The sequence below is a fragment of the Chiloscyllium plagiosum genome, unplaced genomic scaffold (assembly GCF_037043375.1).
Source record: "Chiloscyllium plagiosum isolate Xiang-an unplaced genomic scaffold, Cpla_swu_hap1 HiC_scaffold_3, whole genome shotgun sequence".
Taxonomy (NCBI): Eukaryota; Metazoa; Chordata; class Chondrichthyes; order Orectolobiformes; family Hemiscylliidae; genus Chiloscyllium; species Chiloscyllium plagiosum.
This window is the reverse complement of record NW_028270141.1, coordinates 123,132,021-123,146,622: the sequence shown is the minus strand read 5'-3', so window position 1 is coordinate 123,146,622 and position 14,602 is coordinate 123,132,021. Positions and strand designations below refer to the sequence as shown.

The 14,602-nt window shown below is 46.0% G+C and overlaps 2 non-coding genes and 2 pseudogenes across 2 annotated transcripts; all 4 read right to left on the bottom strand.

The window, feature by feature from the left end:
• Positions 1-552: 552 nt before the first annotated feature.
• On the bottom strand, positions 553-661 carry LOC148150834 (5S ribosomal RNA; annotated as a pseudogene).
• Positions 662-2,207: 1,546 nt separating this feature from the next.
• Positions 2,208-2,326, bottom strand: LOC148150833 (5S ribosomal RNA; annotated as a pseudogene).
• Positions 2,327-10,467: 8,141 nt separating this feature from the next.
• LOC148150832 (5S ribosomal RNA) lies at positions 10,468-10,586 on the bottom strand. The gene has a single exon (XR_015756309.1). It is a non-coding gene; the product is annotated as a 5S ribosomal RNA (ribosomal RNA).
• A 1,535-nt stretch (positions 10,587-12,121) lies between these two features.
• LOC122546026 (5S ribosomal RNA) lies at positions 12,122-12,240 on the bottom strand. Its single transcript, XR_006310649.1, has one exon. It is a non-coding gene; the product is annotated as a 5S ribosomal RNA (ribosomal RNA).
• Between the last annotated feature and the right edge of the window lie 2,362 nt (positions 12,241-14,602).

Genomic DNA, 14,602 nt, shown 5'->3' with positions numbered 1-14,602 from the left:
CATGTTTCCGCTGCGGGGTGAGTGCCGAAACAGAGGACACAGCTTAAAAATACGGGGTAGACCATTTAGGACAGAGATGAGGAGAAACTTCTTCACCCAGAGAGTGGTGGCTGTGTGGAATGCTCTGCCCCAGAGGGCAGTGGAGGCCCAGTCTCTGGATTCATTTAAGAAAGAGTTGGATAGAGCTCTCAAGGATAGTGGAATCAAGGGTTATGGAGATAAGGCAGGAACAGGATACTGATTAAGGATGATCAGCCATGATCATATTGAATGGTGGTGCAGGCTGGAAGGGCAGAATGGCCAACTCCTGCACCTATTGTCTATTGTCCGCCTTTCCTGACTGCCACCCGCAGACAGCGTGCAGCCCCAATCCCTTTCTTTCCGCCTTTCTTGCTGATTTTGGCAGCGCTCCGCTCTCCTCCCCTCCGTGTCTCGTGCCTGCAGGAGACTGATGCCAGGCACAGCAGCAGCAGCAAAAATAACCTGCCGCTCCATTGCCTGGCACAAGACAAGTGCAGAGGGGTGACTTGAGCAGCCACTGCTGGCGGAAAAAGCCTACTGCACCTGGTATTCCCAGGCGGTCTCCCATCCAAGTACTAACCAGGCCTGAGTCTGCTTAGCTTCCGAGATCAGGCGTTTTCAGACTAGTATGGCCGTAGGCGCGGGCCCCTGCCTTTTCTCCCTACTTCAAAGCGTGCTGGCCAGCCACATTTTCTTTGTTGCTCTTTCTCTTTATCCCCTTTGGCTTTTTTTTCTCTTTTCTCTTTGCTCTTCCTCCTCCGTGCGTGCTTCCCTCCCTCCGTCCCTCCAGCTGCCTTTCAGCCAGCCCTTGCCCACCAGGCTCCTGTAGTCTCCCACATCCCCACACAGGCCAACTGCAAGCCCTCCCCCTGCTTCATAGGGCCGCAGCCTGCATTCTCTCATCCTTCCACACTCCTCCACCCCTCCATTTCGGAATGCCGGGCACTGACCAGTGGGGTACCGCACGGATCAGTACTGGGACCGCAGCTTTTTACAATCTATCTTCAGGATATACAAGATGGTATTAGCAATAACATTCGCAAATTTCATCAGCTGGGTGGCAGGGTGAAATGTGATGAGGATGTTAGGAGATTACAGGGTGACCTGGACAAGTTAGGTGAGTGCTCAGATGCATGGCAGATGCACTTTCACGTGGATAAATGGATCCTTATCCACTTTGGTGGCAAGAACAGGAAGGCAGATTACCACCTAAGTGGAATCAATTTAGGTAAAGGGGCAGTACAGAGAGATCTGGGGGTTCTTGTACACCACTCAATGAAGGTAAGCATGCAGGTACAGCAGGTAGTGAAGAAGGCTAATAGCATGCTGGCCTTCATAACAAGAGGGATTGAGTATAGAAGCAAAGAGGTCCTTCTGCAGCTGTACAGGGCCCTGGTGAGACCACACCTGGAGTACTGTGTGCAGTTCTGGTCTCCAAATTTGAGGAGAGACATTCTGGCTATTGAGGGAATGCAGCGTAGGTTCACGAGGTCAATTCCTGGAATGGCGGGATTACCTTACACTGAAAGACTGGAGCGACTGGGCTTGTGTACCCTTGAGTTTAGAAGACTGAGAGGGGATCTGGTTGAGACATATAAGATGATCAAAGGATTGGACACTCTGGCGGCAGGCAACATGTTTCCGCTGCGGGGTGAGTGCCGAAACAGAGGACACAGCTTAAAAATACGGGGTAGACCATTTAGGACAGAGATGAGGAGAAACTTCTTCACCCAGAGAGTGGTGGCTGTGTGGAATGCTCTGCCCCAGAGGGCAGTGGAGGCCCAGTCTCTGGATTCATTTAAGAAAGAGTTGGATAGAGCTCTCAAGGATAGTGGAATCAAGGGTTATGGAGATAAGGCAGGAACAGGATACTGATTAAGGATGATCAGCCATGATCATATTGAATGGTGGTGCAGGCTGGAAGGGCAGAATGGCCAACTCCTGCACCTATTGTCTATTGTCCGCCTTTCCTGACTGCCACCCGCAGACAGCGTGCAGCCCCAATCCCTTTCTTTCCGCCTTTCTTGCTGATTTTGGCAGCGCTCCGCTCTCCTCCCCTCCGTGTCTCGTGCCTGCAGGAGACTGATGCCAGGCACAGCAGCAGCAGCAAAAATAACCTGCCGCTCCATTGCCTGGCACAAGACAAGTGCAGAGGGGTGACTTGAGCAGCCACTGCTGGCGGAAAAAGCCTACTGCACCTGGTATTCCCTGGCGGTCTCCGATCCAAGTACTAACCAGGCCTGAGTCTGCTTTGCTTCCGAGATCAGACGAGATCGGGCGTTTTCAGACTAGTATGGCCGTAGGCGCTGGCCCCTGCCTTTTCTCCCTACTTCAAGGCGTGCTGGCCAGCCACATTTTCTTTGTTGCTCTTTCTCTTTATCCCCTTTGGCTTTTTTTTCTCTTTTCTCTTTGCTCTTCCTCCTCCGTGCGTGCTTCCCTCCCTCCGTCCCTCCAGCTGCCTTTCAGCCAGCCCTTGCCCACCAGGCTCCTGTAGTCTCCCACATCCCCACACAGGCCAACTGCAAGCCCTCCCCCTGCTTCATAGGGCCGCAGCCTGCATTCTCTCATCCTTCCACACTCCTCCACCCCTCCATTTCGGAATGCCGGGCACTGACCAGTGGGGTACCGCACGGATCAGTACTGGGACCGCAGCTTTTTACAATCTATCTTCAGGATATACAAGATGGTATTAGCAATAACATTCGCAAATTTCATCAGCTGGGTGGCAGGGTGAAATGTGATGAGGATGTTAGGAGATTACAGGGTGACCTGGACAAGTTAGGTGAGTGCTCAGATGCATGGCAGATGCACTTTCACGTGGATAAATGGATCCTTATCCACTTTGGTGGCAAGAACAGGAAGGCAGATTACCACCTAAGTGGAATCAATTTAGGTAAAGGGGCAGTACAGAGAGATCTGGGGGTTCTTGTTGTGGCATATAAATGAATTAATGTTATTTCTGCAAGTATAAATTCTGATACAGAATAGGAATGAGAAAATACATATTCAGCAAAAAGAAAGCATGAGACATGAATACTGAACAATGGTGGATATATGGGCAAACAGGAAAGCATCTGTTTCCCCTCCTCAAGACACAGGAACTAACCCTAATCAAAGAGGTCAAAGTGGCCTCTGGATGGAAATAGATGCTGATAGAAGAAAAGATATGCCTAATCAATAATCTATAATAGACTGACGTTAAACACCCTTATGGGAGTCAGAGATAAGAGTTTGTCACGGACAAAACAGGATAAACAGAAGTTGTGGGATAAGTCTTAAGGAAATGAGTGACGTAAGCGAAGCAGGGAACAGACAATGGAATGAGGAAAACATATGGTATAAATTGCGAGGGTTTTTTGGATATAGTGTGCATTTTGTCATTACCTTACCAGGTAGTTAGACAAAGCACCCATCTATAGGTGTACAAATAAATGGCTGATGAGAAATTAGTCTCGGACTGAAATTATTAAAGTGAGTGAGCTTTTGTTTCTCACAATTGGGGGCTCGTCCGGGATTTTCTTCCATCCCCGGGGGGAGTGGCTGGCCTTGGACACTGGGAAGACGCGTCCCGTTCCCCATTGAGGAGCGGTCTCGTGTCCCGGTTTGGTCTGCTCCCTTGGGTGACTGATGTGAATCCTATAAGAGAGACATCTGAATCAGACAGTGATAGGAGCTCGATAGAAAATACGGTGACAAAAGGGGCCAGGCAACTCTGTGCACAGACCAAGGTAAGAAAATTGACTTTTAAGTATTGCCTTGGTGGCCGGGATTGAGTTTTAGTAGTTAATAAGGGACTAACGAAGGAACTCAATATGGCTTGTGCTTTGGGTAAGGAAAAAGCCTCCGGGGAAACAAAGTAAGGACACGGCAATGGAAATGGAGGAGGGGTCCCTTACAACATTCCTCCGGAAAGTCCTTTGGGCAGGATGTTGTGGAAATTGGCAAAATAATACTTGTACAAGGGAGAAAGATGATTAAATATTGTTGCTTTGTATGGACTAAAGACTCCATTCTTCGTCCCGCTGTCTTCTGGCCAAAGTACAGATCGGACGAAGACTGGGTTTGTGAATATCTGAATTTATATGTCAATGTGCGAGAGACAGAGAGAGAGAGAGAGAGAGAGAGAGAATGTAAAGAGCTGTACAGCTGGTAGGAAGTTTAACCCTTTGTGATTTGGTTTGAGTGAACATTTGTTTGTTGGTGATTGAATGTTTGTGTTTTATTCCCTGGAGCTTGTGTTCCAGGACTGTTTTGAATCTGATTTTGTTATGGAAACTTAACATGATATCTTTTAAGGTTAAGGATTCTATTGTGATTATGAAGAAAAAAAAAAGGAATGATAACTCCTGTTCTTTTTACAAATCATGACTGCCTTACTATCAGTTTCTAACTAATCTCTTTTATCTTTACATAACAGCGATTTATGGAGGACAGTTGAAGTTTCAGTTCAACATTAGATTGTGGTAAAAGCAAAATTCTATGGTTAATATCTGTGACCTTGGATTCAGCCATTGTTCATGCATTAGAAGTTTTTTTTAAAAAAACTTGAGTTGACGAGTTCTTTTAAGGCAAGCTCTGATTATTTTACGACCTATAGTATTGTAATTGAGCAATGATTGGTCAGGACTATTTAAGAAAACTAATTTTGGATCTAAATTAAAGGACTAAAACTGGGTAATTACAGTGAATTGCAAAATTGGGAACTGTATGCATTTTGACTATTAAATACTGAAGAAATGAACGTAAATATATATAAATATATTTATAAGTTAGGAACAGGCTTTGAAGGTTAGTCAAGCATGAATTGATGAATTGGTGTTTGAAGTTATGGGGAGCTAGAAATATTGCAATATTTCTTTAAAAAAAAGATAAAGGGGAAAAAAACGTAACAACTTATCCCCTTTGGGAGGTACCCATAGGGGACAAAGAGATTGGGTTTGTAAGTGCCCCCCTCACCAGTGGGGAGGTCAGAACATTTAAAAAGGAAATGAAGGTCCTGGTTGAGGATCCGGTGGGGTTGTCTGAACAAATTGATCAATTTTTGGGGCCCAGTCTCTATGCCTGGGCTGAATTAATGTCTATTTTGAATATATTATTTACTGGGGAGGAAAGGGGACTTGTACGAGGAACTGCCATTAAAATATGGGACAGGGAACACCCGATTGGAGATGGGGATGCTGGACAGGGAGAGGTGAAGTTTCCCCCCAGAGACCCCCAGTGGGAAAACCAAAACCCGGAGCATAGAGAAGAAATGAGGGAATTGAAAGACCTGATTCTAAAAGGAATAAGGGAGGCAGTTCCGAAGTCATAGAATTTGATTAAAGCCTTTGAAATTAGACAGGAGAAAGATGAGACTCCCTCAGCTTTCTTGCAAAGATTAAGGGACTCAATGCGGAAATACTCTGGAATGAACCCTGAGGACCCAGTGGCACAGGGTCTTTTGAAAGTACATTTTGTGACAAGAGCATGGCCAGACATACAGAGAAAGATACAGAAGATAGAAGGATGGAGTGAAAAACCATCAGATGAATTGTCGAGAGAGGCACAGAAAGTGTTTGTAAAGAGGGAGAGGACAAGGGGGAACATTTGATAGAGGGTTTGAGCGACAGGGGCAGAGATGGAAGTCGCTACAGGCAGGATGCTATTATTGTGGAAAGATAGGGCATTTTAAGCGGGAGTGTCCTGATCTACAAAGGGAAGAAAAGGCAATTCCGCTTATGAATTATGATGAAGAATAGGGGTGTCAGGGGTTCCTGCCCTCAGGGGCCCACCAGGAACCCTTGATAAACTTGAAGGTGGGACCGTGTAGGGAGGAGGTAATCTCCCTAGTAGATACGGGGGCAGCACGGTCATCGCTGAATTTTAAACCAAAGAAAGTAGAAATGTTAACACGGTCAATTACTGTTTCGGGGGTGAAAGGGGAAGGATTTACTGTTCCAGTATTTGAACCTATGATGATAGAAGGTCCTAAAGGTAGGGTTACAGGGGAACTGCTGTATATCCCTGATATAGGAAGTAACTTACTGGGGAGAGACCTAATTATCCTTTTAGGACTGGAGATTGGAATTCAGGAAAAAGAATTAGTTGTACAACTGGCGATGTTGACAGAGGATGCTGAGAGAAAGATAGACCCTATTGTATGGGCTAGAGAAGGGAATCGTGGAAAACTACAGATCCCTCCCCTTTTAATAAATTTAAAACGGAAAGGGGACGTTGTCTGTGAACGACAATATCCTATTTCCATAGAAGGTAAACGGGGACTGCAGCCAGTAATTGAGGGACTGATTAGAGATGGTTTGTTGGAGCCATGTATGTCTCCTTATAATACCCCAATTCTACCAGTGCGGAAATCTGATGGAACTTATCGATTGGTGCAGGATTTGAGAACATTAAATCGGATGGTACAGGTCAGGCACCCAGTGGTGCCAAACCCCTACACGTTATTAAGTAAGATCCCTCATGATCACAAATGGTTTAGTGTGATAGATTTAAAGGATGCCTTTTGGGCTTGTCCCTTGGCGGAGGAAAGATTTGGGACTATCCCCCTATGAAATCTTATTTGAATTACCTTATCTGGGAACGCAGGGAGAATTGCCAATTCCCGAAACTAAAGATTTGTTTTTAAAGAAGTATATACTGGGCTTGTCCTCCTCTTTATCTTTCCTCAGAAAACAGGGTCTATTGGCACAGACCCCGCCCCTTGAATTTGCTGTTCATCCCATCCGGCCAGGAGATTGAGTCTTAAAATCATGGACAGAGACTAAGCTGCAGCCAGACTGGGAAGGGCCGTATCAGGCTCTTTTGACTACCGAAACGGCAATAAGGACGGCGGAGAAAGGCTGGACTCATTACACTCGGATCAAAGGGCCAGTGGACCCTCCAGTTGAGGAAGAAGTCTGGACGCAATCAACGCAAGACCCGCTGAAACTCAGACTAAAGAGACTTTGAGTAATTGACTATACAGTGGCGACGCGAGCGCGGGATTATTTCTGTAAGATTGTATATTAAGCCTTTTTGTGTTTTAGCATAATGATCAGAATACTGGGAATGCTTAGAGTTATGATGCTAGCCCTCTTCGTATTGGGATTTTGTTACATATCATTTTCATATGTATTATTAATGGTTCCTGAGTCTGATAATCCACAAGTAATAGTCACTGATATATGTAGCTTAGTAAATTGTGGGAATGTAGCTAATCAGAGACAATACCGCAACTCAGAGATACATCTTAAGTCCTATGGGGATGGCCTCGGGGGTGGTACCTGGTATAATGGTCTTGTCACAATACACCGGACCCCCTTCCGACCAGCACGCGATTGTCCCAATAAAAAGTGTAACCCCATATATTTAACGATAAGAAAAACCACATGGCACGAAGCAGTTTTGGGAGGTGGCACTTATGAGGTACAATTAAATGAAACATTTGGGATTGAAATGAAAGCAAATGGGAAGGAGTTTGTGGGCTGTTGTTTTCGAATTAGCATAGGACAGGGAAAAATGGGTAGAATTACTGGGTAATGAGATACAACCTTTCACCACTCCCAATGATCCTAAAGTAGTAAAAATTATAGAGGTAAACGATTTGAAACAGACCATCGAGATAGAGACTGGGTACAGGGATGCAAATGCCTGGGTTGAATGGGTAAAGTATCCTGTAAAAAGTCTGAACAAAAGCAATTGCTATGCATGTGCCTCCGGTAGGCCAGTGGCCCAGGTGGTTCCCTTTCCGCTCGGGTGGAAGCGAGACAGGAAGGGCATGAAATGTATGATAGCCCTGTACCAGGATGAGACTGCATGGAATGATAGGAATTGTACCTCCCTATCTCTGATGTTCCCTCCCTTGGAGGAGAAAGATGCAAAAGTTCCCCCTACATTTTCCGCCGCAGTTGGAAATCACACGCACAGGCGAGGTACGAGTCGTTCGATATATTTGGGGGAGCTGAAATTATGTACAGAGATTAAGAATGTTACCGAAACGGAGAAGGGAGGGAACTACTCAGCAATAAAGGTTCCCCGAGCGGATCTGTGGTGGTACTGTGGAGGAAAAATATTGAGACCCACCCTACCTCCGGATTGGAGAGGGATATGTGCAATTGTACAATTGGCAATTCCATTTACCCTGGCATTTGAGAAGGAAAAGATAGTAGGGAAAAAGGGAAGGGGTAAGAGATTACTGTTAGATACTTCTTTTGATGACAGGATTTATCTCGATTCGGTAGGAGTCCCTAGGGGAGTACCTGAATTCAAAGCTCGTAACCAGATTGCAGCAGGCTTTGAGTCAGCTCTCTTTTGGTGGGTAACAATTAATAAAAATGTAGACTGGATAAATTACATTTTTTATAATCAACAGCGATTTATGAATTATACAAGAGATGCGGTTAAAGGAATATCAGAACAGCTTGATGCGACGAGTAGGATGGCATTGGAAAATAGAATAGCCCTTGATATGATTTTAGCAGAGAAAGGGGGTGTATGTGTGATGTTAGGAGGAAGCTGTTGTACCTTTATTCCTAATAACACTGCGCCTGATGGTTCGATTACTCGGGCCTTACGGGGATTGACTACCTTAGCAGAGGAACTGGCTGAGAATTCAGGAGTAGACACATCTCTCACAGGGTGGCTTGAATCCTGGTTTGGAAAATGGAAGGGGGTGGTGGTTTCTATCCGAACTTCCCTGATAGTAGTAGTCGGGGTATTGGTGGCCAGTGGCTGTTGTATCATACCCTGTATACGAGGGCTCACCCAGAGGCTGAGTGAAACAGCCTTGATGAAACGAATGACCCTGAGGGGAATCAGACAGAGGAACTTTATCAACTAAATAATAAGGAGATGAGTGAGACTAAGATGGATGAAATCTCTGAAATGATGCTTGCGAATTTTGTAAACAATGTTAAGAAAAAAAAGGAGACAAAAATGCAGAAGTTAACAGATAGTAATGAAAAGAAAAAGGGGAAATTGTGGGATATAAATGAATTAATGTTATTTCTGCAAGTATAAATTCTGATACAGAATAGGAATGAGAAAATACATATTCAGCAAAAAGAAAGCATGAGACATGAATACAGAACAATGGTGGATATATGGGCAAACAGGAAAGCATCTGTTTCCCCTCCTCAAGACACAGGAACTAACCCTAATCAAAGAGGTCAAAGTGGCCTCTGGATGGAAATAGATGCTGATAGAAGAAAAGATATGCCTAATCAATAATCTATAATAGACTGACGTCAAACACCCTTATGGGAGTCAGAGATAAGAGTTTGTCACGGACAAAACAGGATAAACAGAAGTTGTGGGATACGTCTTAAGAAAATGAGTGACGTAAGCGAAGCAGGGAACAGACAATGGAATAAGGAAAACATATGGGATAAATTGCGAGGGTTTTTCGGATATAGTGTGCATTTTGTCATTACCTTACCAGGTAGTTAGACAAAGCACCCATCTATAGGTGTACAAATAAATGGCTGATGAGAAATTAGTCTCGGACTGAAATTATTAAAGTGAGTGAGCTTTTGTTTCTCACATTGTACACCACTCAATGAAGGTAAGCATGCAGGTACAGCAGGTAGTGAAGAAGGCTAATAGCATGCTGGCCTTCATAACAAGAGGGATTGAGTATAGAAGCAAAGAGGTTCTTCTGCAGCTGTACAGGGCCCTGGTGAGACCACACCTGGAGTACTGTGTGCAGTTCTGGTCTCCAAATTTGAGGAGAGACATTCTGGCTATTGAGGGAATGCAGCGTCGGTTCACGAGGTCAATTCCTGGAATGGCGGGATTACCTTACACTGAAAGACTGGAGCGACTGGGCTTGTGTACCCTTGAGTTTAGAAGACTGAGAGGGGATCTGGTTGAGACATATAAGATGATCAAAGGATTGGACACTCTGGCGGCAGGCAACATGTTTCCGCTGATGGGTGAGTGCCGAAACAGAGGACACAGCTTAAAAATACGGGGTAGACCATTTAGGACAGAGATGAGGAGAAACTTCTTCACCCAGAGAGTGGTGGCTGTGTGGAATGCTCTGCCCCAGAGGGCAGTGGAGGCCCAGTCTCTGGATTCATTTAAGAAAGAGTTGGATAGAGCTCTCAAGGATAGTGGAATCAAGGGTTATGGAGATAAGGCAGGAACAGGATACTGATTAAGGATGATCAGCCATGATCATATTGAATGGTGGTGCAGGCTCGAAGGGCAGAATGGCCAACTCCTGCACCTATTGTCTATTGTCCGCCTTTCCTGACTGCCACCCGCAGACAGCGTGCAGCCCCAACCCCTTTCTTTCCGCCTTTCTTGCTGATTTTGGCAGCGCTCTGCTCTCCTCCACTCCGTGTCTCGTGCCTGCAGGAGACTGATGCCAGGCACAGCAGCAGCAGCAAAAATAACCTGCCGCTCCATTGCCTGGCACAAGACAAGTGCAGAGGGGTGACTTGAGCAGCCACTGCTGGCGGAAAAAGCCTACAGCACCTGGTATTCCCAGGCGGTCTCCCATCCAAGTACTAACCAGGCCTGAGTCTGCTTAGCTTCCGAGATCAGACGAGATCGGGCGTTTTCAGACAAGTATGGCCGTAGGCGCTGGCCCCTGCCTTTGTCTCCCTACTTCAAGGCGTGCTGGCCAGCCACATTTTCTTTGTTGCTCTTTCTCTTTATCCCCTTTGGCTTTTTTTTCTCTTTGCTCTTCCTCCTCCGTGCGTGCTTCCCTCCCTCCGTCCCTCCAGCTGCCTTTCAGCCAGCCTTGCCCACCAGGCTCCTGTAGTCTCCCACATCCCCACACAGGCCAACTGTAAGCCCTCCCCCTGCTTCTTAGGGCTGCAGCCTGCATTCTCTCATCCTTCCACACTCCTCCACCCCTCCATTTCGGAATGCCAGGCACTGACCAGTGGGGTACCGCAGGGATCAGTACTGGGACCGCAGCTTTTTACAATCTATCTTCAGGATATACAAGATGGTATTAGCAATAACATTCGCAAATTTCATCAGCTGGGTGGCAGGGTGAAATGTGATGAGGATGTTAGGAGATTACAGGGTGGCCTGGACAAGTTAGGTGAGTGCTCAGATGCATGGCAGATGCACTTTCATGTGGATAAATGGATCCTTATCCACTTTGGTGGCGAGAACAGGAAAGCAGATTACCACCTAAGTGGAATCAATTTAGGTAAAGGGGCAGTACAGAGAGATCTGGGGGTTCTTGTACACCACTCAATGAAGGTAAGCATGCAGGTCCAGCAGTAGTGAAGAAGGCTAATAGCATGCTGGCCTTCATAACAAGAGGGATTGAGTATAGAAGCAAAGAGGTTCTTCTGCAGCTGTACAGGGCCCTGGTGAGACCACACCTGGAGTACTGTGTGCAGTTCTGGTCTCCAAATTTGAGGAGAGACATTCTGGCTATTGAGGGAATGCAGCGTCGGTTCACGAGGTCAATTCCTGGAATAGCGGGATTACCTTACACTGAAAGACTGGAGCGACTGGGCTTGTGTACCCTTGAGTTTTGAAGACTGAGAGGGGATCTGGTTGAGACATATAAGATGATCAAAGGATTGGACACTCTGGCGGCAGGCAACATGTTTCCGCTGATGGGTGAGTGCCGAAACAGAGGACACAGCTTAAAAATACGGGGTAGACCATTTAGGACAGAGATGAGGAGAAACCTCTTCACCCAGAGAGTGGTGGTTGTGTGGAATGCTCTGCCCCAGAGGGCAGTGGAGGCCCAGTCTCTGGATTCATTTAAGAAAGAGTTGGATAGAGCTCTCAAGGATAGTGGAATCAAGGGTTATGGAGATAAGGCAGGAACAGGATACTGATTAAGGATGATCAGCCATGATCATATTGAATGGTGGTGCAGGCTCGAAGGGCAGAATGGCCAACTCCTGCACCTATTGTCTATTGTCCGCCTTTCCTGACTGCCACCCGCAGACAGCGTGCAGCCCCAATCCCTTTCTTTGCGCCTTTCTTGCTGATTTTGGCAGCGCTCCGCTCTCCTCCCCTCCGTGTCTCGTGCCTGCAGGAGACTGATGCCAGGCACAGCAGCAGCAAAAATAACCTGCCACTCCATTGCCTGGCACAACACAAGTGCAGAGGGGTGACTTGAGCAGCCACTGCTGGCGGAAAAAGCCTACAGCACCTGGTATTCCCAGGCGGTCTCCCATCCAAGTCCTAACCCGGCCTGAGTCTGCTTAGTTTCCGAGATCAGACGAGATCGGGCATTTTCAGACTAGTATGGCCGTAGGCGCTAGCCCCTGCCTTTTCTCCCTACTTCAAGGCGTGCTGGCCAGCCACATTTTCTTTGTTGCTCTTTCTCTTTATCCCCTTTGGCTTTTTTTTCTCTTTTCTCTTTGCTCTTCCTCCTCCGTGCGTGCTTCCCTCCCTCCGTCCCTCCAGCTGCCTTTCACCCAGCCCTTGCCCCTGCTTCCCGAGTGCATTTAGTGTCAGAGCTCAGACATGCTGAAATCATGTCGAAGATATCTTACGTTTTTGTTCGATCTTCACTGTGGTTCCATGTTGCTCAACGCCTTGAGTGTATGAATCCAAAAACAGGAAGATGACACTATAGCGTTTGAATGCTTCCTTAGGAGTAATCTGTAGATGATTTGTTCCAGTATTTCACGACATACATAAACGGTTCGGAACCGATTCAGCGCAATTTTCCACCCATATTTCTTTTGCATTTCTGCTTAATTGCTGAATTAACATTTGCCAGCCTCAGTGTGAATCCATGAGAGTTTCCTGGAGTCAAAGGTGACTAGCTTTAAATGCAAAAGACTACTCAGTGTTCTGACATGTTACAAGTCAGTTCTGGGTTGTGGGGGACTGACAGCAGATTGTGGACTGTTGGACGTGACCCAGCGATGTGGTCTGCTCCTGAACCACACCAGGCCTGGTGTTTCTTCTGTTTCATTCCTGGAGAGGGACAGAGGATTTACATTTCAAGCATAGTGACAAGGCATCAAAGTTGGGAGAGGCAGTACATCAGAGAACAGTCAAAGCCATAAAGAAGCATGAATCTGAGAATTGATCAACGAGAGGAAGGCGTGCAGACCACAAATCTAAGAATTAAGCATTTGCCAGTCTGGAATCTATGAAAAAAGAACAAAGTCTAAAGCTGAAGGCTGCGTTTATGTATACTTGCACCATTTGAAACTAAACAGATCAACTGATGTACTCCAAAATGAATAAATATAATCTGATCGCTGTTCCAGAGATATCAGTGCAAAGTGACAGATTGAAACTTCAAAGGTTGCAGGCTCATTCTGTTGGTTCATGAGGCAATGATCACAATTGTGGCTGATAATTTATATTTCGGAAACCAAGACATGAAAAGCTTGGGTAAAAACAAGAAATGACAAAGGCCAGAAACCACTGTGAATGGCTATTGTCCCTTAATTAACTAGAGTTGTGGAACATTAAGAGAAGTTATGATGGCTCCTCAGAAAGGCACAACAATCACAGGAGATTTTAATGTCCATGCTGACCGACAAAGGGCAGATTGATGAAGGTCACCTCAATGTTTTAGTGAGTTTTTTTTTAGAAGGGCATGTTTAAAGCCAGACAGACAGCAGGCTGCCCTGCATGGAGATAGGATTAAGTAACAACCTCCTTGACAAGGTACTGGGTGAGCTGCTCCCTTCTCATCCATTTGGTGTCACTGACCATTGTGGAGTGTTATGAACAATGTTGTAGGACTTTTACAAGACAGTTTGTTTGTTCTAACCTCTGTCCTGGTTTGAAGTAGTTCTGCACAGGTTAGAACGAACAGCCCTTCCCATGATCTTTGGGTCCGCTATGTGGCTGTCACGTTTATCATCATGAAACGCGAAAAACTAGAAGAAACCCACAAACAACAACCTAACTTGTGTAAAATTCACCAAAGGGGAAGAGAACAATTACTGACTCCCCTTCTTGGATGCCACAGTAGAACAAAAGCCAATGGAGAGCCGCAGATCAGTGTCTACAGAAAAGCCACACAGTTTGACCAAATACTCAGCTACCGGAACAACCAGCCCAAGACCCACAAACAGAGCTGCATCAGGGCACTATTTAAACAAGTCACAACACATTGCAGCACCAGGGAACCAGGAGAACCTGAAAAGAAACGCTGAAAACGTATTCAGGAACAACAGGTACCTGCTCAGTGCTGTCTCCAGATTCCTGCACCACAAATCTGAACAGGAAGACAACAGCCCATAGATTCGAGCCACCCTACCATACAATGACATTTAAGATGACCACCAGACTACTCCAGTCCCTTGGCATCATGGGAGCCCAGAAACATACGACAATATTAGAATAACTCCTGATGATTTTAAAGGATCCTGTACCCACGGCCAGCAGAACCAATGTAATATACAAACTACCCTGCAAGGACTGCAACAATCACATTGGACAGATGGGCAGGAATCTCATCACCAGGGTACACAAGCACCAACTAGCCACCAAAAGACATGACCAACTATCACTGGTGTCCAATACACAGACAAAGAGGAACACCAGTTCGACTGGGGCAGTATATCCATCCTGGGACAGGCTAAACAAAGACATGCACAGGAATTCCTACAGGCCTAACATTCAGATACCCCTAACATACATAAAGATT